At 40.8% G+C, this 26,690-nt stretch overlaps 1 protein-coding gene and 1 long non-coding RNA gene across 6 annotated transcripts in view; one reads left to right on the top strand and one right to left on the bottom strand.

Moving 5' to 3' along the window:
- tenm3 (teneurin transmembrane protein 3) overlaps window positions 1-26,690 on the top strand; it is a 398,597-nt gene that overhangs the window by 171,771 nt on the left and 200,136 nt on the right. The window lies entirely within an intron of this gene.
- LOC133477389 (uncharacterized) lies at window positions 19,229-24,431 on the bottom strand. The gene is made up of 3 exons (XR_009788339.1): window positions 24,358-24,431; window positions 23,590-23,650; window positions 19,229-19,361 (listed from the first exon to the last, which is right to left on the bottom strand). It is a non-coding gene; the product is annotated as an uncharacterized LOC133477389 (long non-coding RNA).

Raw genomic sequence — 26,690 nt, forward strand, 5'->3', positions numbered from 1 at the left:
GTCTTCTTAATCTCCCCCCCCCCACCACCAGAGTCATTTTACACACCACCATCCTATGCTGTCTAGCCACACTTTCCCCGACCACTATTCTAGAGTCAGTAACCTCCTTCAGATTACATCGTCTGCACAAGATGTAATCCACCTGCGTGCTTCTACCTCCACTCTTGTAGGTCAACCTATGTTCCTGCCTCTTCTGAAAGAAAGTGTTCTCTACAGCTATTTCTATACTTTTTACAAAGTCTACCACCATCTCTCCCTCTAGGTTCCTTTCCTGGATGCCAAATTTACCCATCACTTCTTCATCACCCCTGTTTCCTTCACCAACATGTCCATTACAATCTGCACCAATCACGACTCTCTCTCTGTCTGGGATGCTCAGAACTACTTCGTCTAGCTCCTTCCATAATTTCTCTTTCACCTCTTGGTCACATCCTAACTGTGGGCCATAGCCACTAATCACATTACACATAACACCCTCAATTTCAAGTTTCACCGTCATCACTCGATCTGATAGTCTTTTCACCTCCAAGATATTCTTAGCTAACTCTTCCTTTAAAATAATGCCTATTCCATTTCTCTTCCCAGCTACACCATGATAAAATAATTTTAACTCTACCCCATTCAGTTCTAGGCTCTGTGTTTTCCTCTTCTCTTTCTGCAAAAGAACCCGCTTTCCACCTCTCCTTCATCTTCGACCCACAGTAGCTGAATCACCACCGGCGCCCGGTATTGAATTTTTTGGATGAACGCTCATATTTGTTTGGCAAAGTTTTAAACCGGATGCCCTTCCTTACACAACCCTCTGCATTTACCCGGGCTTGGGACCGGCCTACAGATTGCACTGGCTTGTGCCCCGCATGGGGCTGCATTTGTGTATTATTAACGCTATTCCTTAAAAGATTTTCCTTATGGAAACCCTCGAGTGTTTCGTTTCTAGCCATTAGTATTTAACGGTTTACAGCAGGGATTCTCAAACTTTTGGTCCAGCTAGGGACTCCTTACAGTGAAGACATTTTTCCAAGGACCCACTCATAATTCCAACACCAATTAAACATCTCTTTTCTAGGAAAATACGGACCCAACAAGTAAAATCCTAGCTGAAATAATATTAATAACAATAAGTTGCTGTTTTCCCCTTTGTTTTATTGTGAAGCAATTAAATCAATCAATCAATCAACCATTCAATCAATCGATCAATCAATCAACTTTTATTAAGCAGACTCATACATAGTCCATTAGAAAACACATACAGTACGGTACACAATAAGACATGCAATATGCAGGTTTTTATTTCAAAGTCACACTGGATGAATATTTGGCAAAAACGTTACTGAATCGATTTCCAGCCACTGAATCGTTTAGGATTGTATTTTTCTCAATGAACCAATATCGTCCTTCAATCAAATTGGTAACAACGAATTGTGATACGAATCGAATCATTGCTAAAATGAATCGTTACACCCCTAGTGGTAGTTGAGTTACCTTCCCACCATGTTGTTTATATTTCTTGAGGCCGTGTTGTCTGATGATCGATGGTATGATTCTATATACTTGACAGATGTTTTATGGACGCTGATTTGCCTTATATCTGATGCAATTCCTTAAAAAGGAGAAAAAGGAAACTTTCTTGACACATGATGACTTTTAACCGGATGTCTGAGGCCCTGCACCCACCACACGATGCTTAAACCGCATAATTGCAAAGAAATTACAGTTGGCGACTCACACCCGCACATTAAGTGATTTGATCAATGGATGCTCTGAATGGCAGGCCTGTATATACTGTATATCGTTAAGAGCTTTATAGGTAAAAACCAAAATTTTAAAATGTACTGTGGACCCCTGCTATTCGCGATGGATGGGAACCGGCCGGACCTCGAATAACGGGATAATTGAAGCCCATTGTAATTGCACTGATTTTTATTTATTTTTTTCTTGAAAAAGCGTGGATAAACCACCAATAATAATTTAGAGTTGAAGAAAAAAAATAAAAATTGCAAAACCATAGGGAAAGAATTTTAAAGAAATTGGAAAAAAAAATCAGCAAATAGGTGAATCTGTGGGTGTTGAACCACAAGTATGTGAGTGTCCACTGTAGTTCTAAAATAAATTCAGAGCCACTGCAAATAAGTTAGCACAGGCGTAATGTGCTCTCTCCTATGGGTGCCAATGAGCAGACATGCAGCAGCAATTTGGTTTAACTTCAGCCGTGAGAGGGCAGGTTGGCTAACACCAGCATAAAGGGCAGTCTAACCTGGAAGAGATAAAAGTACGTAAAATCGTCTCAAAGTAGTAAAGCGAAAGAAAAGGTTTGACCTTAATTAAAAGGTGCAACTGAAAGAAACCGGCTTTTGCTATCGAGTTAATCGTTTGCTCCATTTTAAAATCTTGATCAACTCTTACATGAAGACAGGCCTGCTACTCTGATGTAATATGGCATAGGGTTGGGCAGGTACATTTCTGTGTTTGTGTTTGTTTTATGTTTACAAATGCTTGTTCCATCAACGTCTTTCAATTCTGTCCTTTGGTCTGGAATCAAACATTCAGTGGTCTGAAAAGATTAAATTCAACGAAGAAAAAACATTTAAGAGTCTTAACTAGGCTTTACATGATCAGGATTTTTGGGGCCGAACACCGATCAGCGAGTTTAAAAAAACGATAACCGATCACCGATCCGATCACAAGATGGAAGAATGTGTCTATTTAAATGACCTGTTCATTTACTGTATGTACTTGTGTACTTAATTGCTCAAAAAATTATATAAATAAATACAATACAATAAATAATGTATCTTTGTTCCTCTATTTATGCCAGTGAGGCATATTGGCAGACAGAACAAATGAATGGTCTTCTATTAGATGGCAGGAAGTAAATACAGTAATTCATGTATCCACTTTTTGTGACATTTTTGTTTGTTGGTGTGCTGTGAGATTTTTCAATTGTAAAACATGTTCCTTGGCTCCATAAAGGTTGGAAATCACTGCTCTCGTCAGATCGTGTATTCTAATTAGTCAGGTCAAACCAACATTACATGACAGAAATAATGGGTGCTAACTTACTGTAATTAAATTACTTTATTTTTAATTAAATTACTTCACCCACACCTAAACTTTAGAGCATGATTCGACAGAACGGCGGCATGTTTACGTCCAACCGTTTGTGCTACCACTAGCTTGCTAGGCTAAATAACATTTTATTGCCTGCTTGCGAGCCGTATCGTATTAAAAGTACGTGAACATACCTCAAGCAAGCCTTAAACGTCCTCTCCTGTCCCGAGCACCGGTGACCACCAGCACACGATTTTGTCCTTATAATACAGTCGGTGCAATCCACTCTTGTTGTCATCGCCACGGTAACGGGTGTATCCGGTCGCATTTGAGTTGACAAGATGAAGCCCAATGATCGTAAAAAACGGGATGCGGTGGGATCGGAATACAAGATTTTGTTGCAGTAGGCTGACAGTGCAATCGTGAAAGAGCAAATTTGTCTTGTCTGTCTCAGACGTGTTGTCTGTTCCACACCACCGACATGTTTTTTTTTTTTTAATAACTTTATTGGCCGTCAGATATTTCCAATACTATGTAAAAAGACACGCGACAAGGTTAAAAATAACTAGCTTTTCGATTCAAATATACTGTGCACGCGGCGATGCGGACTAAATGTCTTTTGCGGAGGCGATCAATGACGTCTTTGATCGGATCGGAGAATTATGAGATTAAAGCCGATCAGCATAAAATGCTAAATATCGGCCGATACCGATCAGCCCGATAAAATCGGTGTAAAGTCTAGTCTTAACCTTGATTCGAAAACTTGATCTGCATTGCAATATGCATGTGAATGCTGTGTACTAAAATTTCTTCTATTGAGCAAAGGTCTGAAAGAAATGGAGCCCTAAGAGGGGCACAAGCCCGTGCAAACTATAGGCTGGTCCCAAGCCCGGATAAATGCAGAGGGTTGCGTCAGGAAGGGCAGCCGACTTAAAACTTTGCCAAACGAATATGAGCGTTCATCAAAAGAATTCCATACCGGATCGTCGTTGCCTGGGTTAACAACGTCCGCCACCAGCGCCGTCAACCTACAGGGCGCCGGTGGAAATTCTGCTACTGTGGGTCGAAGTCTAAGAAGAAGAAGAGGTGGTAAGCGGGTTCTTTGGCAGAAAGAGAAGAGCAAAGCACAGAGCCTAGAACTGAATGTGGGGACTTTGAATGTTGTGACAATGACAGGAAAATCTCGAGAGTTGGTTGACATGATGATTAGGAGAAAGGTTGATATATTGTGTGTCCAGGAGACCAGGTGGAAAGGCAGTAAGGCTAGAAGTTTAAAAGGATGCAAAAGGCTGTAGTGAACTTTTTTTTTCCAGAAGAGGCAGGAACATAGAGTGACCTACAAGAGCGGAGGTTGAAGCACGCAGGTGAATTACATCTTGTGCAGACGATATAATCTGGAGGTGGTTACCGACTGTAAGGTAGTGGTAGGGGAGAGTGTGGCTAGACAGTATAGGATGGTGGTGTGTAAGATGACTCTGGTGGTGGGGAGGAAGATTAGGAAGACAAAGGCAGAGCAGAGAACAGCTGGAAGCTGAGACAGGACAAGTGTTCTGCAGCTTTTTGGGAATAGGTGAGACAGGCTTTCGGTGGACAGGAGGAGCTTCCAGAAGACTGGACCACTGCAGCCGTGGTGATCAGAGAGGCAGGCAGGAGAGTACTTGGTGTATCTTCTGGCAGGAAAGGAGAGAAAGAGACTTGGTGGTGGAACCTCACAGTACAGGAAATCACCCAGGAAAAAGGTTAGCTCAGAAGAAGTGGGACACTGAGAGGACCGAGGAGAGGCGAAAGAAATACATTGAGATGCGACATAGGGCAAAGGTAGAGGCAAACAAGAGGCATATGATGACATGTATGCCAGGTTGGACACTAAAGAAGGAGAAAAGGATCTATACAGGTTGGCCAGAGAGAGGGATAGAGATGGGATGGATGTGCAGTAGGTTCGGGTGATTAAGGATAGAGGTGGAAATATGTTGACTGGTGTCAGTAGTGTGCTAGATAGATGGAAAGAATACTTCGAAGAGTTGATGAATAAGGAAAATGAGAAAGAAGGGAGAGTACAAGAGGCAAGTGTGGTGAACCAGGAAGTGGCAATGATTAGTAAGGGGGAAGTTAGAAAGGCATTAAAGAGGATGAAAAATAGAAATGCAGTTGGTCCTGATGACATTCCTATGGAGGTATGGAAGCATCTAGGAGAGGTGGCTGTGGAGTTTTTGGCCAGCTTGTTCAATAGAATTCTAGCACGTTCTAGATGCCTGAGGAGTGGAGGAAAAGTGTGCTGGTGCCCATTTTTAAAACAAGGGTGATGTGCAGAGCTGTGGGAACTATAGAGGAATAAAGTTGATGAGCCACACAATGAAGTTATGGGAAAGAGTATTGGAGGCTAGACTCAGGACAGAAGTGAGTATTTGCGGGCAACAGTATGGTTTCATGCCTAGAAAGCGTACCACAGATGCATTATTTGCCTTGAGGATGTTGATGGAAAAGTACAGAGAAGGTCAGAAGGAGCTACATTGTGTCTTTGTAGAAATAGAGAAAGCCTATGACAGAGTACCCAGAGAGGAACTGTGGTACTGCATGCGGAAGTCTGGAGTGGCAGAGAAGTATGTTAGAATAATACAGGATAAGTATGTGGGCAGCAGAACAGTGGTGTGCTGTAGGTATGACAGATGAATTTAAGGTGGAGGTGGGACTGCATCAGGGATCAGCCCTGAGCCCCTTCCTGTTTGCAGTGGTAATGGATAGGCTGACAGATGAGGTTAGACTGGAATCTCTGTGGACCATGAGGTTTGCAGATGACATTGTGATCTGCAGTGAACGCAGGGAGCAGGTGGAGGAACAGTTAGAAAGATGGATGCAGGCACTGGAAAGCAGAGGAATGAAGATTAGCCGAAGTAAAACAGAATATCTGTGCATGAATGAGAGGGGTGGTGGGGGAAGAGTGAGGCTACAGGGAGAAGAGATAGCAAGGGTGGAGGACTTCTAATACTTCGGGTCAACAGTCCAGAGCAATGGTGAGTGTGGTAAGGAAGTGATGAAACAGGTCCAAGCTGGTTGGAACGGGTGAAGGAAGGTGTCAGGTGTGTTATGTGACAGAAGAGTCTCTGATGAAGGATGAAGGGCAAAGTTTATAAGACAGTGGTGAGGCCAGCCATGATGTACAGATTAGAGACAGTGGCACTGAAGAGACAACAAGAAGCAGAGCTGGAGGTGGCGGAAATGAAGATGTTGAGGTTCGCTCTTGGAGTGACCAGGTTGGATAAAATTAGAAATGAGCTCATCAGAGGGACAGCCAAGGTTCGATGTTTTGCAGACAAAGTTAGAGAGAGCAGACTTTGATGGTTTGGACACGTCCAGAGGAGAAATAGTGAGTATATTGGTAGAAGGATGATGAGGATGGAGCTGCCAGGCAAGAGAGCTAGAGGAAGACCAAAGAGAAGGTTGATGGATGTCGTGAGGGAAGACATGAGGGCAGTTGGTGTTCGAGAGGAGGATGCGGGAGAAAGGCTTACATGGAAAAGGATGACGCACTGTGGCGACCCCTAAAGGGACAAGCCGAAAGGAAAAGAAGAGCAAAGGTCTGAAAGGCAATCAATTACAGTATGTGTTGTGTCATGGATAAGGTTGTTGTTCAGTCGCAGAGTCAAACAGGACATAATTAGATGTAATTATTTTCTTGTGAGGAAGCGATGAAGACACAGTGTGAGAAAAATTGCAAGAATTGCAAGTGAACAGAGAGAAAGAATAATAGGAAGCTGAAGTGATTGCCGGATGAGGGAGAATGCGAAAATGGTGTCACAGAGAGTGGGAGCCATAACTCAATCCCACTCAGAGATGCAGAGATGTGCATGTGGATTTTCCAATGGACAATGACGCCTGTGCTCAGATTTATACGCAGGCCATCACTGTGGAAACGGATTAGTGACCTAAATAATAAGGTCCCACTCAGGTATGTGTGAGAGTGAGTATGTCTACACATTATGAGGCTTTTTGGTTGTGCATGGTATGGAGCTGTGAGTACATTTGTGGATGTACATTATGATTTATTATTGTTAAATAATAATTAATCAAGGGGAAATGGGCATCAGAGTGGGGTAGTGGTTACCACGTTAGAAGCTTCTGGGTTCATCATTCAATCGCTGCATGTCCATGTGCTCATTCCATAAACATGCATATAAGGTTAATTGAAGACTCTTTGAGTCCATACTGTAGGTGTGCATGTAAGTGTTAATTGTATTTTTTTCAATATGTGCCCTGTGATTGCCATGCGCTGATCTCAAATTGGCTCCAGCATTCCCTTATGGCTTTGACTCTACCAGTCGTTGAGAGGTTGTTATGATGAATGTTGTTAACTTAAGAGTATGCAGTTTTCAAACTCCCCACCCCTGCCCCCACCACCTTACGTCTCTGCCCAAAGAAACTCTCCCAGTTCACTAAACACGGGAAAAATTATCCAGGAAGGGGCCGGTGTGTCGCGCTCGCCTGATCACCTCAGAGCGCACCGTGGTCGGCCGCGACCGTGCAGCGTTACCATGTACAGCACGCCAAGGCTAACATAACTTATTCATAATGGAGAATTTCCAAACATTAAATGTTATTGGTTTGATGTTGTAGTTTTTGGAAAGTGAAACCAATTAAAAACAAAAGAGAGGTGATCAACTTACCTGATGACCTGGTGAAAATGGTGACATCACGTACGCGATGCTTTTTCAAGCTCAACCATGCAGCCGTCCGCGTATAGGACACCACTGTTATATATGTTTACACTTGATTTGTCTCGAGAGCTGTCCAATTCCCTCTTTTTAACTTTTGCTGCTAATCACAGTTAAAAAAATCTAGCCAAGAAACTGTAATAGTGTTCTTTGTGAGAAGCTGCGTTATATCACTGGGAGGCTCCGTCTGGGCCGTGGGTTTATACAAATGATTGACACACTATTCGGTCACACCTCCTGTATCTACAGTCTCTGATTGGCTCTTCTTGTCATGCCATGACCATCCATCCATCCATCCATTTTCTGAGCCGCTTCTCCTCACTAGGGTCGCGGGCGTGCTGGAGCCTATTCCAGCTGTCATCGGGCAGGAGGCGGGGTACACCCTGAACTGGTTGCCAGCCAATCGCAGGGCACATAGAAACAAACAACCATCCGCACTCACATTCACACCTACGGGCAATTTAGAGTCTGCAATTAATGCATGTTTTTGGGATGTGGGAGGAAACCGGAGTGCCCGGAGAAAACCCACGCAGGCACGGGGAGAACATGCAAACTCCACACAGACGGGGCCGGGCATTGAACCCGGGTCCTCAGAACTGTGAGGCAGACGCTCTAACCAGTCGTCCACCGTGCCGCCTATATATATATATAATTAAAAGTCCTCATCTCGATCTAAGATGCAGACTACTTCGTTTTTGATAGTAATCAGGAAGCAGACTATCGTCTCTCCAAAGACTAGTTCACATTTTAAATTTTTTGTTTGCAGCGGGACAAAGGCCATTTTCTGACAGGTGAGCTAATGCAGCCACTGCTGGAAAACATTGCATTAATTTAAATGTTTCTTTGCCAGCACTTGAGATTTTCATACAACTGTGAATTCTGGATGAAAAACTGAACAATGACCAGGGAACATACAATACAGAGCTAAAAAGGGTATTAAAAGTTTTAGTTCCTCAATCGTTAGAACCACTCAGTGGGCTATCCAAAATTTTCTATAACAAAACATTGTACAGCATTTAGTATGTTTTCAACTATATTTCTCACATTTTGTTTCATCGGATCCCTTGATATTGTCAAGACTGTTTCAACATGCCTTGCAAGAATACTCCTCTGTGGGAGATGGTGGTGTTCTATTGTTCTTAAATTAATTTGGTGTTTGCATGTGTTTTTCAAATGTTACAGGTGATTTCTTTGTCAGTTGGACACTTGTCAATGTGTCTGCCAGTGATGCTTTAAAGATGTCAGCCGAGGTATCAGGAAGCTTGCCACTATTCACCTCTATAATGAAAAACAAAATCAATACAAGACAATCAACTCAAATGGAAAAAAAATGCTATGGGGAAAAAAATAGTCTTCAATAATACACCTATTATTGTGTAGCTTATTTCACTTTGTGTTATTGTGTTGGTCTGACCGAATCAAAATGGTCTTATGAACAAATGGCAGCAAAAGTTGCTTTTGGTACCCGCATTTATCCAACCCCAATTTCAAGCAAGTTGGGACGTTGTGTTAAACATAAATAAAAACAGAATACAATAATTTGGAAATCATGTTCAACAACCAATATTTAATTGAACACACTACAAAGACAAGATATTAAATGTTCAAACTGATAAACTGTGTTGTTTTGAGCAAATAACCCTTAACTTAGAATTTTATGGCTGCAACACAGCCATAAAATTCTAAGTTAATGATTATTTGCTAAAAACAATAAAGTTTATCAGTTTGAACATTAAATATATTGTCTTTGTGGTGTATTCATTTAAGTATAGGTTGAACATGATTTGCAAATCATTGTATTCTGTTTTTATTTATGTTTAACACAGCGTCCCAACTTCATTGGAATTGGGGTTGTAAAACAAATCTTGTCCATGCTAACGTGCTCGGAGCAACTGCCCCCAAAAATATCCAAGCAAAACTTTATCATCACTATGTATCTCTATATTAAAAACAATACCATGTTGTGTTGCAATTAGGGTTGGGCATCGAGAATCGAGAACCGCTTGAAACCGGGACTAACGTTCCGGTTCTCCCGGAATCGTTCAAATTTAAACATTTCGGTTCCCAGTTTCGATGCCTAGTCTGCTGGTCCAGAAGAAGAAGTGGCGAAAACCAACGAAGAAGCGGCGAAAACCAACAAAGAAGAACGCGCACGAAGACGTGCTTGTGCCCAACGGCAGTGGCGGCGAACAAAAGTGTATCTTAACTTTGTTAAAACTAATGACCAGTCACCTCAGTGCAACACTTGGAATAAGATTATATTGTGTAAAGGAGGCTTTCATGATGTGTAGTGTCTGACGCGTTTCGAGCCTCAGCCTACACCACACGGAGCTTCAGTGAAGTCAACTCTCACTCACTTGGGTGAGTAAAACAATAAAATACTTTCTATGCCAACATTGAGACAGCTAACAAGGTAAATGGTTGGTTGGACTTTTGCACTGATGGTTTTTAGTGTTTATTTTAGTCTTCAAACCAACGTAAGAGCCGTTGACAGAAAAAAAAGCTTAACATTCAGCAAATACTTCACGGTAGCAACTTTACATCACAATGAATTGGGACAAAATTCACATAAATGTCTCACAGTATCACAAACACTAACCTTGTGCCTCATCGGTGGGTGAGGAAAGGAATCAACGCTTTCTAGCATTTTGTTCCGCCCATAAAAAAAAACCCAACAACAACAAAAACACCGGTACCGTGTGAAGTTACTTTTCGTGCCAAAATGCTGAGTTCTGGTGCGTACCCTTCACAATAAAAGGCTACATGCTTAAAACAGAAAGTCAAGTTAACACTTGCACATATAAACCATTTGATGTGACAAACTTGTCCCAAATAATGTGTAGCGTATATGGGGGTTAAATAAAATGTAATTAAATTGGAAAAAGATCTGAAGGAAGGTAAACACCTGTGTTTACGGGTTAGTCAAATGTACGCTTTAACGTGAAAATCAAACTAATTCGTCTCGTAAAGGGGCACCACGTCACTTTTTAGATGTATTAAACTTCAGGACAAAGTGACGCAAACCTTTTATCAGTCTCGTAATCTGAAAGTTGCATGAATTAGTTAAGAGTTCTCGATAACCAGAGGTCTTTTGTCGAACCCAAACACACACAAATGATACAGGTAGTGAATTTTTATAGAACATTTAATGAAATCTAACATGGGAATCTACAAGGGAACAATGCAGGAAAGAAAACACAAAGGACAGACAAACATTGGCAAAGGAGACTAACTTGTGATATCTGGGTGGAAGGAGCGTGTATTGACAATGGAGAGAGCTGGGGTTCCCGTTCTCATTAATTTAAAGCCAAATATGCACTAATCTGTACTTTTAGTTGACCAGAAATTGGATTTACGTGCGTGGACCACAATTTAGGCAGGCTGGTCGATCTCCCAAATGTTTGGCCGGTCTGGTCCCCACGGGTGACAGGTGGAATTGGCGGGAAAGGAGGAAGGAAAAAAAAAGAGAGCGGGAAAAAAAATTTTCCCTGGCAGGACGGCCGGAGCCCGTATGTCGCTCTTCGCAAGAGGTTCGGAGTCGACGTGTGCTGGCCGCTTCCTTCCCCACGGAGTTTTCCCAAGCACCCAAAAGGGTAGCTGGGAGCGCTGGCACCATGCCCTGTGGTGCGGAAGGGTCCGATGTGTCCTCGCCACCTCGCGGTGCGAGGTGGGTCATCCTGGCTGAGCCAGTCTTCGACAAGTTGGTCGAATGAGAGCCCGCTGCAAAATGGGCTATGGCCTTTATTCCTTTTCCCCCCGCCTCCAGGACCAAAAGGGAAGATGGACCGTCTCTGAATGTTACTTTTCCATTTTAGGATTATATTGTAGTTTAAAACCAGTGGGATAAAATATTAATTATTGGATTTAAGATAACGAGACCATTTTCCAGCCTTGCATTGTCGCGCGCACATCCTCTTTAATCCCTGTAACGAATGCTTCAATTTTATGTGGTTGTTGAGAACACTGTAATATTTGCAATGTGGCATTTGTGTTGTGTGGGGTAAAACATTTCATCCGGTTCAGTTGCCAAACAGATTTAACATCAGACATTCAAATTTGCAGAAATACAATCACTAGTGGCGCTACTGCGATGGTAACACTGGTGGCGTTCATGCAAAGTTCTTAAAATATTATATAACATTCAAATCCAGTGAAGATTGTGATTAGTTAATCTGGGGTTGCAGTAGCTTTCCACTACCTGTGGGTGTCACCAGTGCTCCATCCATTCTCCCAGACAGGTGGAACAAATGTCACTGAAAACAGTGGGAAAGAGAAGTCTTTGTTGGTGAGACTCTTCAGGCTGGCTGGTTGTGGAAGTTAATTAATTTAGCATCTGGATGAGAAACCAGTGTCTGTCTCTCAGCTTTGATGCGACTTGGGACTGGCTGGTAATTCAGCAATACAGTAATACAGCAATTATGTGATAATGGCAGGTTACTTCCAAATTCCCACCCTGAATATGGATCATGTGTCAACTGAGTATATAACAAAATCATTGCAATCTAGAGTCGGAGTGTGTTGCAAGATGGGTCTGAGAGGAACATGGACAGCATATTTGTTGTTTGATTTTCCTCCTCTTTATCATTTGAAACAAGCCTGTCAAGCTGTTACCCAATAGGTAGGCCTAATGGCTATGCAAACATTCAGAGAAGTAGAGGGTGAGAGGGAAGCTCAAACACAGATCAGGATCAAATTAGAATCTGTCAATTAAGATAAGTGTTAAATCGATAGGCTTCTTGAAGCCTCTGCACTTATCTTTGACACGAGTATCTTACCTTGTGGGTGTTTCCTGCAACAGCAGTCCTAATTGATTGATATTTTCCTTGAATAATGTTTCATGTCAAGTGTGTTTCTTTGTTCTGTGTGTTTCTTTGTTCTGTGTGTGTGGGTGCACGTCAAAACACGGTTACTAAATGATTAATGAACTACCACAAATTTTGGTGGAGGGGAACCCATTACATTGCGGTGTGGATTTAGATAACGGTGCACATGCAGGAATATTTTATTTTTCATTAGTTTTAACAATGTTAAGACACACTTCTGTTCGCCGCCACTGCCATTGGGCACAAGTACGTCTTCTTGCGTGTTCTTCGTCATTGGTTTTCGCCACTTCTTCTTCTGGGCCGGCAGACTGGGCATCGAAACTGGGAACCAACATTTTTAAATTTGAACGATTCCGGGAGAACCGGAACGTTAGTCCCGTTTCCAATCGGTTCTCGATGCCCAACCCCAATTGCAACACAACATGGTATTGTTTTTAATATAGTGATAGATGTATCACCCCTACTAATTAGCTCATCTTATCTACATTAGGTAATTGTGGACACTGACTTTTAGTAAATAACTAAACTCTGCACTTCCACCGTATGTAGTTTTGGACTTAGTTGTTCATAGTGATAAGAGTTTTGCTTGGATATTTTTGGGGGCAGTTGCTCCTAGCACGTTAGCATGGAAAAGATTTGTTTTACGTAGAATCTCTGATTCCACGGTAGAACTTAAACTACAAAGTTTGAAAATAGACAAAAAGGAAAGCTTGAGCTAATTTTGTGAACGTTTTAGTGGTTATATGCAAAGCTGTTCAAAAAAGATATTTTAAGATGAGAGTCGTGCTTTGTTTGCAGGTGTCGTTTTGAACGAAAACAGAAAAAGGGATGACACGGGGGATCTGAATGTAGAGTAGAGAAAAAAAGAACAAGCATTCCCCTCATTACGTGTGTTGGTGGGGTTAGGTAAGGGTTTGCTCATCATTCTAATAAAATGCTTAAACAATGAAATTAACTCCCCCTCATACAATGAAATTAACTCCCCTGTCAACAACTTTGTCCTTTCAGTCACAAAACACACACCCTTGTCAGGCAGTGGACTTCCATGTGAATCAACAGCAGGGTCTGCAATGCCATTCTCACTTTTGACCCATTAGTTGGCTGTGAGGCAATATCATCTAACCAACATGCAGTATATATGGAATTCTGACCGATATTCACAGCTATATCACTGTATACTTATACTGTGTGTACTTTATATCACTATCACTTAAAATGCATGTGATGCTTTGATGTCTTATCTTAAATCAGTTATTTGTATCAGAAAAAAAAGTATATAGCTTTTGCATAAACACAAATAGAGATCACTTAGATGCAAAGGGTTGCACTTAGATGCAAAGTTGCAGTCATGACCTTCGGGTGTTTCACTTCATACTCATTCCATGCAATTGGTCTTGACAGCAGTGGAATTAGTTGGTAACAAATGAAAACAATAGAGATGTCTTTTTGTGTTACAGCATGCACATGCATCTCTATTGAGCAGAGCTGAGTGATTGTAGCTGCAGGCAAGAATGTACTTCTTTGGATTGGGTAGCAGACTTTCAGGTAGATTGTACTGGTTTAATGTTCTGACTGTATTTTCTGGTAAAAACATTTTGTGAAAAAGCAGAGTTCACCAGAGTCCCAAAACAATCAAAGTGCAGTTTGTGTACTTATAAGGTCTAATGTTGGTCTAAAGTGGTATAGTAATTTGGTGTGCAGTGGGTGTTAGACTAACCTCTTACCCTTGAATGCCTGCAATAAATCACCCCGTGCATGTATGCAGGTGTGTGTGAGTGACTTGAATAAATCACTTCCCGGCAGTTACTTAAGTGTTGTGTGCCGTTGTAGGACATTGATTATTGAGCGCATAAGCATGGGGAACAGCTGGCATCTCCAATCTTAAAACATTTGTCGTGTTAATGTCTTGCAGCAGTGATTTGAAGCCGTGGCAGTTTCCTTCTCCCCTCACAATCGCTTTATTGTCTCTAATTAGTGTGACAAGTTAAATTCCTCACCTTGCTTTACTAAATTTATTTGAAATTAGCCCATCTCAGGATGAATACAATAATTTAGTTATTGAAATATTCTGCATGAAATAAACTTAACTCTTTGCTTTATACAACACAATTGAGCCTTTATCTATTTATATAACTGTAATAGTTAGAGCGTTAAGTGGGTGATCATAGAGAGAGCACGCAGAACATTTGATGTGGACATAGTACATATTCACCATGATAATGACAACAGACTGAATGACATGTGTCACATGTCCCAGGCAGCATGCAGCTATCAGGATAATTGTAAGTTAGTGAAATATGGATGGTAATTGCAAAGGGTGATCTATATCAGACCATCTGTTCAGCTCTGTAGCACACACACATATGCTTGCTCTTTCCTGTTTCCCTTTTTCTCCCTCTTTCTAATCACACACACACACACACACACACACACACACACACACACACACACACACACACTATTTTATGACATTACACATCTGCACCATAGAGAGCCAATATGCAAACACTGATCTTTACATTGTATGCACTAGGGATAGGTACAAATTTTGATTAATTGATGCAATATTCTCCCCAGATTCAATATCACTTCAGCAAGTCCTCTGAATCGATTCACCTCCTACCCAGTGGGGGGTGCTTTGCGTGTGATTTGCGTTGAATGGACGGAGGCAGTACTCAACCAAATAACAACAAAATGGTGACCAAAGCAAGCAGCAGGAGTGTGAAGCCAAGCGCCAGAATTCGGAACACTGGAAATAGACAAACATTAACATAATAATTAAGACAACAGAATCTCTGGTCATGTTCATAAGCAAGGCCCTTTGACCGTACAGTGTTGTGGAATACAATACAATACAATTCTACCATAAAAAAACAACTATAAATGACTGGCAGCAGTGATGCCAGTAATTTGCAGTTATTTTAATTATATTTTTATAGTATTGTACGGTACTTTGGATTACAGCACTATCACCGTAATTTAACAGTGCCTCTACCATAATGTAATTTAACAGTATACCACTGTATTATGGATTGCAGTATGTCGCCATAATTTAACAGTACTTCTACCGTAATTTATTTTAACAGTATCCATCCATCCATTTTCTGAGCCGCTTCTCCTCACTAGGGTCGCGAGCGTGCTGGAGCCTATCCCAGCTGTCATCGGGCAGGAGGCGGGGTACACCCTGAACTGGTTGCCAGCCAATCGCAGGGTACATAGAAACAAACAACCATTCGCACTCACAGTCATGCCTACGGGCAATTTAGAGTCTCCAATTAATGCATGTTTTTGGGATGTGGGAGGAAACCGGAGTGCCCGGAGAAAACCCATGCAGGCACGGGGAGAACATGCAAACTCCACACAGGCGGGGCCGGGGATTGAACCCGGATCCTCAGAACTGTGAGGCTGACGCTCTAACCAATAGTACCATATTATGGATTACAGTATGTTACCCTAATTTAACGGTGAGTGTTGGTCATATAAAAGTACATTACTTCATTCTGGATTGTAGTACACAATAGTAGGATAACTGTGGGTGATGGTAATTTCACAGTTTATTCCAGTATGTTACTGTTTCTTCACAGAGGAATAAAAGAAGAATCATATTTTTTTGAAACGAACACATGCACATGAAATTCTTCTCCTGCATTTAACCCATCATATTTGTGGACACAGCAAACACACACTTTTAGTGGTGGCACACACTGGAGCAGGGAGGCGCTTCAGCGCTCAGGGTATCAGTGTCTACCTCAAGATCACCACAGCCGTGGGTCCAGGGAATGTTGGGGGTGGACAGTCCGTTGCTGTATGCTCTGAAGTATTGTCAAGCTGACCGTGTATTTTGTTTGTTTACTTGTTACCTACATTATCCTGATGGTCGGTGACTTGAACTGGGGTCCCCACACTGGCAGGCGATGACCTTAACCGCTTACCCGTGGCTACCCATCCAGAAAAGTTGTTGTTCTTGCTTTAAACTCCTATAAATCCCACAAATTATAAAACGTTACAGGGCTTCTTTTTCGAGACTGAATGCCATGTTCATCATGACAGCCAGTTAATATTGAAAAGTCCTGTTCCTCTTCAGGTTGGAATGATGAGACGGCTTTGCTGTCCAAAGTCAAGATAGTCATGTCTTCTCACTCAAAAATGAGTAGCGTGAGAAGTTTGACTAATTAGAAAGTATTGCCACCAAAATTTAAACATAAGCCCTCAATCATCAGTAAGGTACTGGTCTGGGCATGTGAAGGGATGATGGTGTCGGCTTCCCTAAATTGAGAGAAAACACTGTGGCTCAGTTGGTAGAGCCAGTCATCCACGGACCAAAAGTCAGCGGTTTGAATCTCGGCTCCAATTGTAAATGAGAAACTGTTCTCAATTGCCTTACCAAGTTAAACAAAGGAAATTATTGTTAATTATTACTGTTTAATTACAGTTTGTTTACGTTAACCGAGCACTGACTTTTAATTTACCTTTGAGTGATGACTATTTAAGTGTTTTACAATTATTAAAAAAATACCATAAGATACTGTTCTAATCCACCGTTAATTTACAGCTATTAATTACAAAGTGCTATTTAATGCTGTTAAATTAGTTATTTAACTGTTATTGTTAAATGACTGTTTAACTGTTAATTGACATTAATTTACTATTTAACAGTATTTTATAATTATTATAATCATTATAAAATACAGCAAGATATTGTTATAATTTGCCATTAATTAGCACCTGTTCATTAAAAATGTTGTTTTATTGTTGTTAAAATATAGTTATTTACTGTTATTGATAAAGGACTAATTTAACTGTTAATTACCTGCAAGGGATGACTATTTAACAGTATTTTACAATTATTATGAAACATAGTAACAAACAGTTGTAAATTCATGGTAATTTAACAGCAATTCGTTAGATTGCAGGGGTTAAATAAAAAGAAGAAGATGAAGAAGAAGAAGAGGAAGAATCATCTTTATTGTCATGACACATGCATACATACTGTACATATTCACGTTTGTCCCCTGCTTTTAACCATCACAATAGTGAACACAGCAAACATACGCAGTTAGTGGCACACACTATTGCAGAGCAAAGCAAAGCAAATTTATTTATATGGCACATTTCATACACAGGGTAACTCAATGTGCTTTATGTGATTAAAAGCATTTAAAAACAAAGAAAACAAACAGACAAAAATAAAAATAGAATTAAAAGAAATTGTACAATTGACTGTTATATATTTTTATATAAGAGCCGGCCCGAGGAACAATTCAGAGTATCGGTGTCTCGCTCAAGGACTCCACAGCCGTGAGTCCGCAGGATGTTGTATGTGGATGGTCCATGGTCGATGGTTTGAACCTGGGTCCCCTACAGTGGCAGCTGGTAGCGAGCTTAACCACTTGACCGCGGCTGTAGAAGAAGGTGCTACAGACACACTAACCAACGATAGGGAATGCCAACACGAAAAGTCAGAAGTTGCCATCCAGAAGTGGTGCACAGAGGTGAAGACAGCGGTTTTGGAGTCGGCAAAGAGACTGGCTCTTACAGTACATGTGATGGTCAGAATTCCAGAGCAACTGACCCCTACATAACGATTACTTCTCATTTCATTTCTAACGAGTGGGAATTAGTGTCAAATGTTCTGCAGATCAGAGCCCTTTACGAAAGTACAGGGAGCAACACAGTGACAGAGGCAATGGAGTTACAGTCTATCTGCAATTACCGTCCACAGATATTGACAGTGAGCAGCTTCAACATGAGTGCGGGTGGTGGGGCCATACAGGCTTTCTTAAACACTGTACCACTAATGACTTGATATGATTACTGGATTTTTACTGCCTTGTCAATGTTTCTCCATTGCTCAGTTAATAGTGCCAGCTGCACACAGTAACATTTTGTATTCTACTCTCATTGGCAATGGTATGACAAGAAAGGTAGACAATGTCCAGGGGCATATGTGGAACTCTTGTCAGGTCAGCAAATGAGATACACACACATATACTGTACAGTGAGAGGCATGCAACTTGGAGGTCACTGTCAGCCCTCTGGCAAAAGTTGAGCAGTCACTCAGAACACAACGAGCAAGTATCTTAGAGAGAGAGAGAGAGAGAGAATGTGTGTGTGTGTGTGTCTGTGTGTGTGTTTGTAATCACACGTGCGCACATGCAGGCACACTTACTGGCATGTCTGACCTGTTTTATCAATGTGACGGTATTTTCAGTAGGGACATTTGTATCATAGGAACTGTCACTTCCAGGTCACACAAACATGTATAGAAGCATGCTAAGTATGTAATTGTAGCATATGAACTAGGTTTTTAATTGTGTTTAGAAAATAATGACAGTATATACGAAAACCTGCCTCAAAAAATAAACTCGTTTGTACTCAAGTCAAACTTCAAAATTGGTGGCTGCTCAGGTGCCAGCCTGCTTATCAGGTGGAATTTTGTTCAGTTCGGTGCCTTGCTCTTGGCACAAGAGAATAAAACATCAACCTTGCCATTACCAGACAGTTATCAAAATCTCTAGCATCTTGAACTACTCTGTAATATCTGTTGCCTTCGGCCTGGCTGACTTCTCATACTGGGCCATATTCTCCTGTTTGCGCGTAAATCCTTCTTTAAGCGCCTGGATTTACACGTTTTTCATTTATGCAGATTTTCCAGAACAGACTTCTGACACACCCACCACACGTAGGCTGTGAATGATCGCAGTCATGCCAGGCGTGATTCATTTGCGGAGGCTGTCTGGAAGTCATGGCACATGGAATTTTCGTAAGTGTCGTTGAAACCCTTGAAAAAGATAAATCACACTTAAATTTGAAAAGGTCTTTCACCAAACTTTGTATGGGCTACAGTGCAATTTCACATAGATATATTTTTGACAGACTGGCATAGACAAATAAAATAAAATTATTATAGTCCCAGCAAAGTAAAAATAAGAAAAAATGTCTTACGAATTTTATTGAACACAGAAGAGTGTACTTAACATGACAAATTTGAAATAATAAAAAAGAAATCGCCCAGTATATGAGGCTTTGAAATCGTGAAAAACCGAGACATTATCAGCTCCCAGATGCTGTGGATAAATGAACGATGAATGCGCTAAAAACACGCTCTGCTCAACTTACAACTGTCAATCAAATACATCTGACACAACGGTTACCAACCTTTTTAAAACTGTGTGCTATTTCTTGGGTACTGATTAAGGCGATGGGCTACTAGTTTGACGCATACTTCTGAAATTTGCAAATTTGCGCAAATTACCTTTAATCATTATATTTTGTGATGACATTGATCATGTTAATGATTTTTCACAATCATTAGGAAAAAAGCAAAATATTAATATGCAACACTTTATTTCTGTAAATCTCCCGGTGCTTACATTTTCCAATGATCACTTCCAACAATCCTAGAAAATCACTATGTTCCATTACTGGGCAGTAATTTATAGAAAAGGCCCGCAGGCTACTCATGTGGTCCTTGGGGGCTACCTGGTGCCTGCGGGCACCACATTAGTGCCCCCTGGTCTATCATGTGCCTACACCTTCCTGTGTTTGAGCCGTGAAAGCATATCTGCTTAAAGAAGGGGTGCCCACACTTTTTAGCATGTGAGCTAGTGCTGGCGATATGGCCAAATTTTTTTTCTTTTAATTCCCTAATGTCGATATTTGATATGACTCAGTATTTATTGTATTGAAGTTTATAAATGTATACAAGTTGACCAGACCAAATTAATTTAAATTTTAAATTATTATTTTTTTTAAACATTTGTAAACATCACAAAGAAATAAATTACTTTTCCCAGCAGGTATTTTAAAATATAATGATCTCAAAATTAGTGATGCACTGAAATTTAAATTATTGACCGAAATTGAAAATGACAAACCGAAAGCCAAAAACTGAAAGAAATTATTATGCCAAGTATCAGTAAAATTGCTGTAAACCTATAGAAATACACTTTCAGACAAAATTTTAGGATAAAAATAATTCTGCATCCTGTTCCATTGCACAACATAATCATTACTCTACAATTGTAATTGTTAATAAATTATGGCTTCAATATTTGTTATTTGAATGTATTTAAAGCATCAACCTTTTAATGGTGGATGCATTTGCAGCCAAATGTCTTCTATTGGATGCTATTTTAAAAGTAGCAGTGCTTGTGGGTTTTCTTTAAAGACAATATTGGGACTTGGAGCTGTATATCATAGAACACAACCTGTGGCACCACTCTATAGTTTGGCTCAGATATAAGTGTTCATCACTTAACCATTAAATGGCAGCAATGCACTTAAACATGCCCAGTCTGCTGGAAATCAATAAAAAGAAGAAGAACCGCCGAAGAAGAAACGTGACAGCACGTTGAATGAATACTGTGTGATGATCTGTAAATAAAGTGAATAAAAAAATAAATGCAAGACTGATTCTTGAGAATGCCACAGTAACTAAACCCAACTGTCTTGAAAAGGTAGTTCAGACAACGACGACTGGCCCACCGTGAAACTATTTTGTGATGGGTCACGCAACGAAGCTAGTTGCTAATGGTAACGTAAACAAACAGTTAACACTTTCTATCTCGTCCGTGATCAAACTACTATCTTCTTCTTCTTCTATCTTCTTGCCCCATTCAGGGAGCGAACCCAAAAACACAGGCACTTCAACTGCCACCAAGATCGCTAATTCCTCGCGGCTCATGAAAGTGACTTGCCTATAATGAGTACTGTACGTCAACAATGTCACCATGACCAAGCACACCGATACGTTAAGTTGTGATAAAATGGGAAACTTTCATACATTTTGAAGCTTATTTTTTCAGATTTATTTATAATAACTTTGTACTGTACTTGGGTGTTTTTGGCCAAACTCTCCCTCTCCACCCCGACCCCTATTAGTCCATTCTATCGAGGTTACACTGTATATCGTTGGAGTATCATTATCACAATGCACATGTGCTCAATAGTCACATCGCAGGTCCTTCAAATTGTCTTTTTAGTACCTTTTTTTTTTTTTTTTTTTAAGAGAGACTGTGTGCAGTTTGACAGATGGTAAACAATTCTCCAAATGAGAGCCAAAATGTACTCGCCTCAAGCTGATTGACGCATTTTACTGCACCAAGACCAGGCAAAACAGACCACGGCCACGATATGGCGTGGGATCCTGGTTAAAGTAAGCCATTTGAAGCATTTTAGCAGCCTCTTTTTGGCGGTTGCCAAAATGCGTCAGCGTACCTTTTATCTGGTGTTGTGACAAAATCTGCGACCCTGCAAAAAAAGCTGCCAAAATGCAACCAGAGGGCTATAGATTGTTTTAAAATAATCAAATTGGATTTGTCATTTGTTGGACAATGACATGTATTTATTTCGCAATAATACAAGGAGTCACTCACGATTGTGGTTCGCAAGTCATTCATTATTGTCAATGGGAATATCGATTGGGGATTTAGAGGGCGAGTCCAAGCTCAAGCTTCTCTATTACTTATTTTACAGTTACTTATAACTCTGTTGCTACCATCACCGACCGTAGGGTACACAAAAAAGAAAAAAACAGCAATAAGGAAGACTGTGAAAGCAAGATTTTGCTAATACGGTTACAATTGTGCAAGATAAGCACATTGTAAAGATGAAGTCTGCTTCATGGACTGCTAGATAAAAAAAAAAACATCCCCTTGGACAGCAACATCAACGGGGAGAAGACAAAGAAATGGTACCAGCAGTTCTCTATAGAAGTCATGAGCATTGTACAAGAAACCCTGTCAAAAAATACAGCTCCTCCCTAAGCTCCTGAAGAAGATGAGCAACATGGCATGGTAGCTCACAAACATGAGTACACTCGAATTTTTATAAAAATATTTATTATAACTTTTGATGGAACAACACTGAAGGAATGACACTTTGCTACAATATAAAGTGTACAGTTTGTACAACTGTAAATGTAATGTCCCGTCAAAATAATTCAACACATAGCCATTAATTTCTAAACTGCTGGCAACACCCTTGGTGAGTACACCCCTCAGTGAAAATGTCCAAATTGTGCCCAAAGTGTCAATATTTTGTGTGGCCACCATTATTTTCCAACACTTCCTTAACCCTCTTGGGGTTGACCAGAGCTTCACATGATCCCACTTTGATGCAGCTCAGTTTTGGGGTCTTGGCAATTGTTTCATAACCTAGCCTTGCCAGGGGTGTCCAAACAATGGCCAGGGGCTACTTGCGGCTCGCCATCCTTATTTTAGCGGCCCACGGCATATCCATGAAATTACATTTCACATGGACCGCAATGTTTCTGGGTATAGATGTTGAAAAAGTGGGAGCTGGGAGGGTTGTGACACCCACATTTTAATAACAATAGACTAAAAATATGTATTTTGTTATTCCATGAAAATGAAAACACCCATCCATCCATTTACTATACTGCTTATCTTGTTAAGGGGTAACGGGGGAGCTGGAACCTATCCCAGTTGACTTCGGGCAAAAGTCAGATGACACCCTGGACTGTTCGCTAGTCAATCACAGCGCACATACGTCTTGCTCACACTGGTTGCCCCAAATCCGATTATTGTCATATCCACAGTCTGAATAGCAACACATGAAATGCAATTTGAGTAAGATGGATCCCATGGGGATATAGTTTGAAATTTGATAGAGATTTGATTTCTGCGAACAGTAGAGCTTCAAGATCTCATTTTAACAAAAAAAATAATTTACCTGCTGTCTAAAGAAGGCCACACTGAGATTTGCAACCCTATTAAAACATCACACCAGTAACAAACATGGAATTGACTCATGAAAAGTAGTCGCAGAAACCTGCACACTGCGAGACAGTTTAGTCGGTTTCTGCCACGTAACTCGGTTTGCGGCGGGCCTAACTCTGTCTGAATGCTTAAATAAGGTGTGTTTTGAAATCAGATGTTAGAAGTTTAACCGTAGTCCCCCATTTCATCTCTCTCACACTCACTCACTCACTCACTCACTCACTCAACATCCTCTCACAGCTATGGAGGTTGTAAGGTTGTACTTACTTTGCATAACAAGGCTCCTTCACTCATTGTCGTACAGGGGTTATAGGTGGAGTCCTGTCAACTGTCAGTAAACACAAACAAGTGACTGAACAACAACAAAAAACTTTACTAACTACTTCACATACAATTAAAACCACAATTAGTTATTTAAAGAGTAAACGTGTTACACAATGCTACACAGATTGATGATTGAGTAATTGAGTTAATAGTTTGAGTTGAACTGAAGGATTGGTTTTTGTTGTTTTTTTTCTCCCACCTTTATTGAACTATAGGTTTTAGTATTTCTGACAGATTTCCTTATAATTTAACACGACTGAAAGATGGCTTCTCTCATTTTTCTGGGAGTCTCTCCAGAGTGTGGTTTGTTGTGAAGAAGTCCTGTAACCTCTGCTCTCCACTACTCTCCTTTGGGTTTGCTTTTCCCTGCCCGTTATCCTGCCCTCTTCCTTTATCTCTCATATCATTATGGTTTCCTGGCTCCTGTTGGCTCTGCTTTCTCTTCTTCATCTCCAACCCTCCAGGCACAATGTGTTGAGGACTTGGTGTAACACAGAGAAAGTGGGAAATATGTGTGCAGGCATTGTTTTTTTTTTTTTTTTTTTATATGAAAAGTATACAAAGGTATTTCTTTATTCCACACTCCAGTACAGTCCTCTGCCTTACTTTCCATTTAACTGAACTATTTACATTCTCTATATAACAGTGTACAGTATTTCTTGTTGTGTGTGGGTGACATGAGTCTCTCCATGTGAATGCAGCATTCATTACCTTATTTCCTCGGGCATCATGTTCCCCAACCTTCTTTACACCGCGGACCGGTTAGGAGTCGGCATTTTTCTCACGGACCGGCTGTGGTGTGTGTGTGTGTGTGTGTGTATATATATATATATATATATATATATATATATATATATGCACGCACGCGCACACAAACGCTTGCCTTGCCTTGGGGGTCGGAGCTCCTCAATGAGAGTAGACTTTGAACTCCGTAAAAGTCGCAACCTACGACTGTATCTGTATCAGAGCGGACTTGGTGCGTGAGAGTTAACTGTTGCGATAAACCCGTATTTTAAGTAGGACTCCTGATATAGTGTTGTTTCGTTCGCAAATGTTTCATTCAAAAAAACAAATCTTTTCAGTAAACGTAATGAACTTAATTAATTTATTAAATGATTTTGTTCTTTGAGCTCTCCCGCCGTTAGCCAGCCCACTCGGACCGTAAATAGAAGCGTTCTGTGCAGTCTTGACATGTCAATTGAGACGCGCAGCTGGTGCGGCGGAGAAGATCCGGTCAATTTTCAAAATAAAACACATTGACACGTGAATTGCAATACAACAGAAATTATATAAATTGGTCATTCTTTCTCTGCGGCCCAGTAACAAATGCCGGTGGTTGGGGACGACTGATGTAGAGTAGGTAGAGGGTACCGAGCCATTTAACAGTCAATATTTCATTGGAAGGTTATTTTAGTACATTGATCAGAGCCTAAAATGTGTATTGCCTTGAGTCACTAGGGATGAAAGTTTGTTTAACCAATTAACGGTGATAAATTTCAACCGATTTGTATTACCATTTCAAATTTCAATTATCGTTACTAACGTTAGGCTTCACACGATCAGGATTTTTGGGACAGATCACCGATCAGCGAGTTTAAAAAAACGATAACCGATCACAAGATGGAGCAATGTGTTTATTTAAATGACTTGTTCATTTATTGTATATACTTGTGTACTTAATTGCTGAAAAAATTATATTTACCACAAATAATTTATCTTTCTTCATCTATTTATGCCAGTGAGGCATAGTGACAGACAGAACAAATGAATGGAAATCACTGTTCTAGTCAGGTCATGTATTCTAATCAGTGAGGTCAAACAAACATTACAACATGACAGAAATAATGGGTGCTAACTTACTAACTTACTGTAATTAAATTACTTTATTCTAATTAAATCGACAGAACGGCAGCAGGTTTACGCACAACCGTTAGTGCTAGCACTAGCTTGCTAGGCTACATAACATTTTGTTGCCTAGCCTTGCGAGCCGTCTCTTATTAAAAGTACGAAAACATACCTCAAGCAAGCCTTAAATGAATGTTCTCTCCTGAGCACCGGTGACCACCAACACACGTTTCCCCCATATTGTTCTTAATACTCACACTCTGTTTGCTGTGGTTAACCAGCTCACACCGAATCAGATAGCTCCAGAACTCCTAACAGCAGATAAATGCAATGAATTAGCTTGCTATTTTAGTGAAAGAATACAATCCATCAGGTTAAATATTAGCACAAATCTGCAAAATGATAAAATGATACTACATCTGAAGCTACCCAGGAAAAACTATTACCATGTCAGAATTTGATACAGTTGACCAGAAAACTGTAGAGAAAACGGTTCAGCAGCTGAAACCATCAACGAACTGTCTTGACTCAATACCATCCATCCATCCATCCATTTTCTGAGCCGCTTCTCCTCACTAGGGTCGCGGGCGTGCTGGAGCCTATCCCAGCTGTCATCGGGCAGGAGGCGGGGTACACCCTGAACTGGTTGCCAGCCAATCGCAGGGCACAGAAACAAACAACCATTCGTGCTCACAGTCATGCCTACGGGCAATTTAGAGTCTCCAATTAATGCATGTTTTTGGGATGTGGGAGGAAACCGGAGTGCCCGGAGAAAACCCACGCAGGCACGGGGAGAACATGCAAACTCCACACAGGCGGGGCCAGGGATTGAACCCGGGTCCTCAGAACTGTGAGGCTGACGCTCTAACCAGTCATCCACCGTGCCGCCTGACTCAATACCATCTGACTTTTTCAAAGCTATTGCGAAGTCTGTGCGAGCTGATTTGCAGCAAATAATCAATTGCTCACTTCAGTCAGGCGAGTTTCCTAAAGCTCCTAAAGTAACTACCATTAAGCCTCTCCTAAAAAATAGAACGCTGGATGCTTCCATGTTAGCAAGCTAGAGACCCATCTCAAATCTCCCTTGCATAGCCAAGATTGTTGAGAAAGTTATTTTTAATCAACTCAGCAGTTTCTTGAACTTAAATGGACTTTTTGACAAATTTCAATCAGGGTTCCGAACTCATCACAGTGCAGAA

This window comes from Phyllopteryx taeniolatus, chromosome 4 (genome assembly GCF_024500385.1).
Source record: "Phyllopteryx taeniolatus isolate TA_2022b chromosome 4, UOR_Ptae_1.2, whole genome shotgun sequence".
NCBI classification, from domain to species: domain Eukaryota; kingdom Metazoa; phylum Chordata; class Actinopteri; order Syngnathiformes; family Syngnathidae; genus Phyllopteryx; species Phyllopteryx taeniolatus.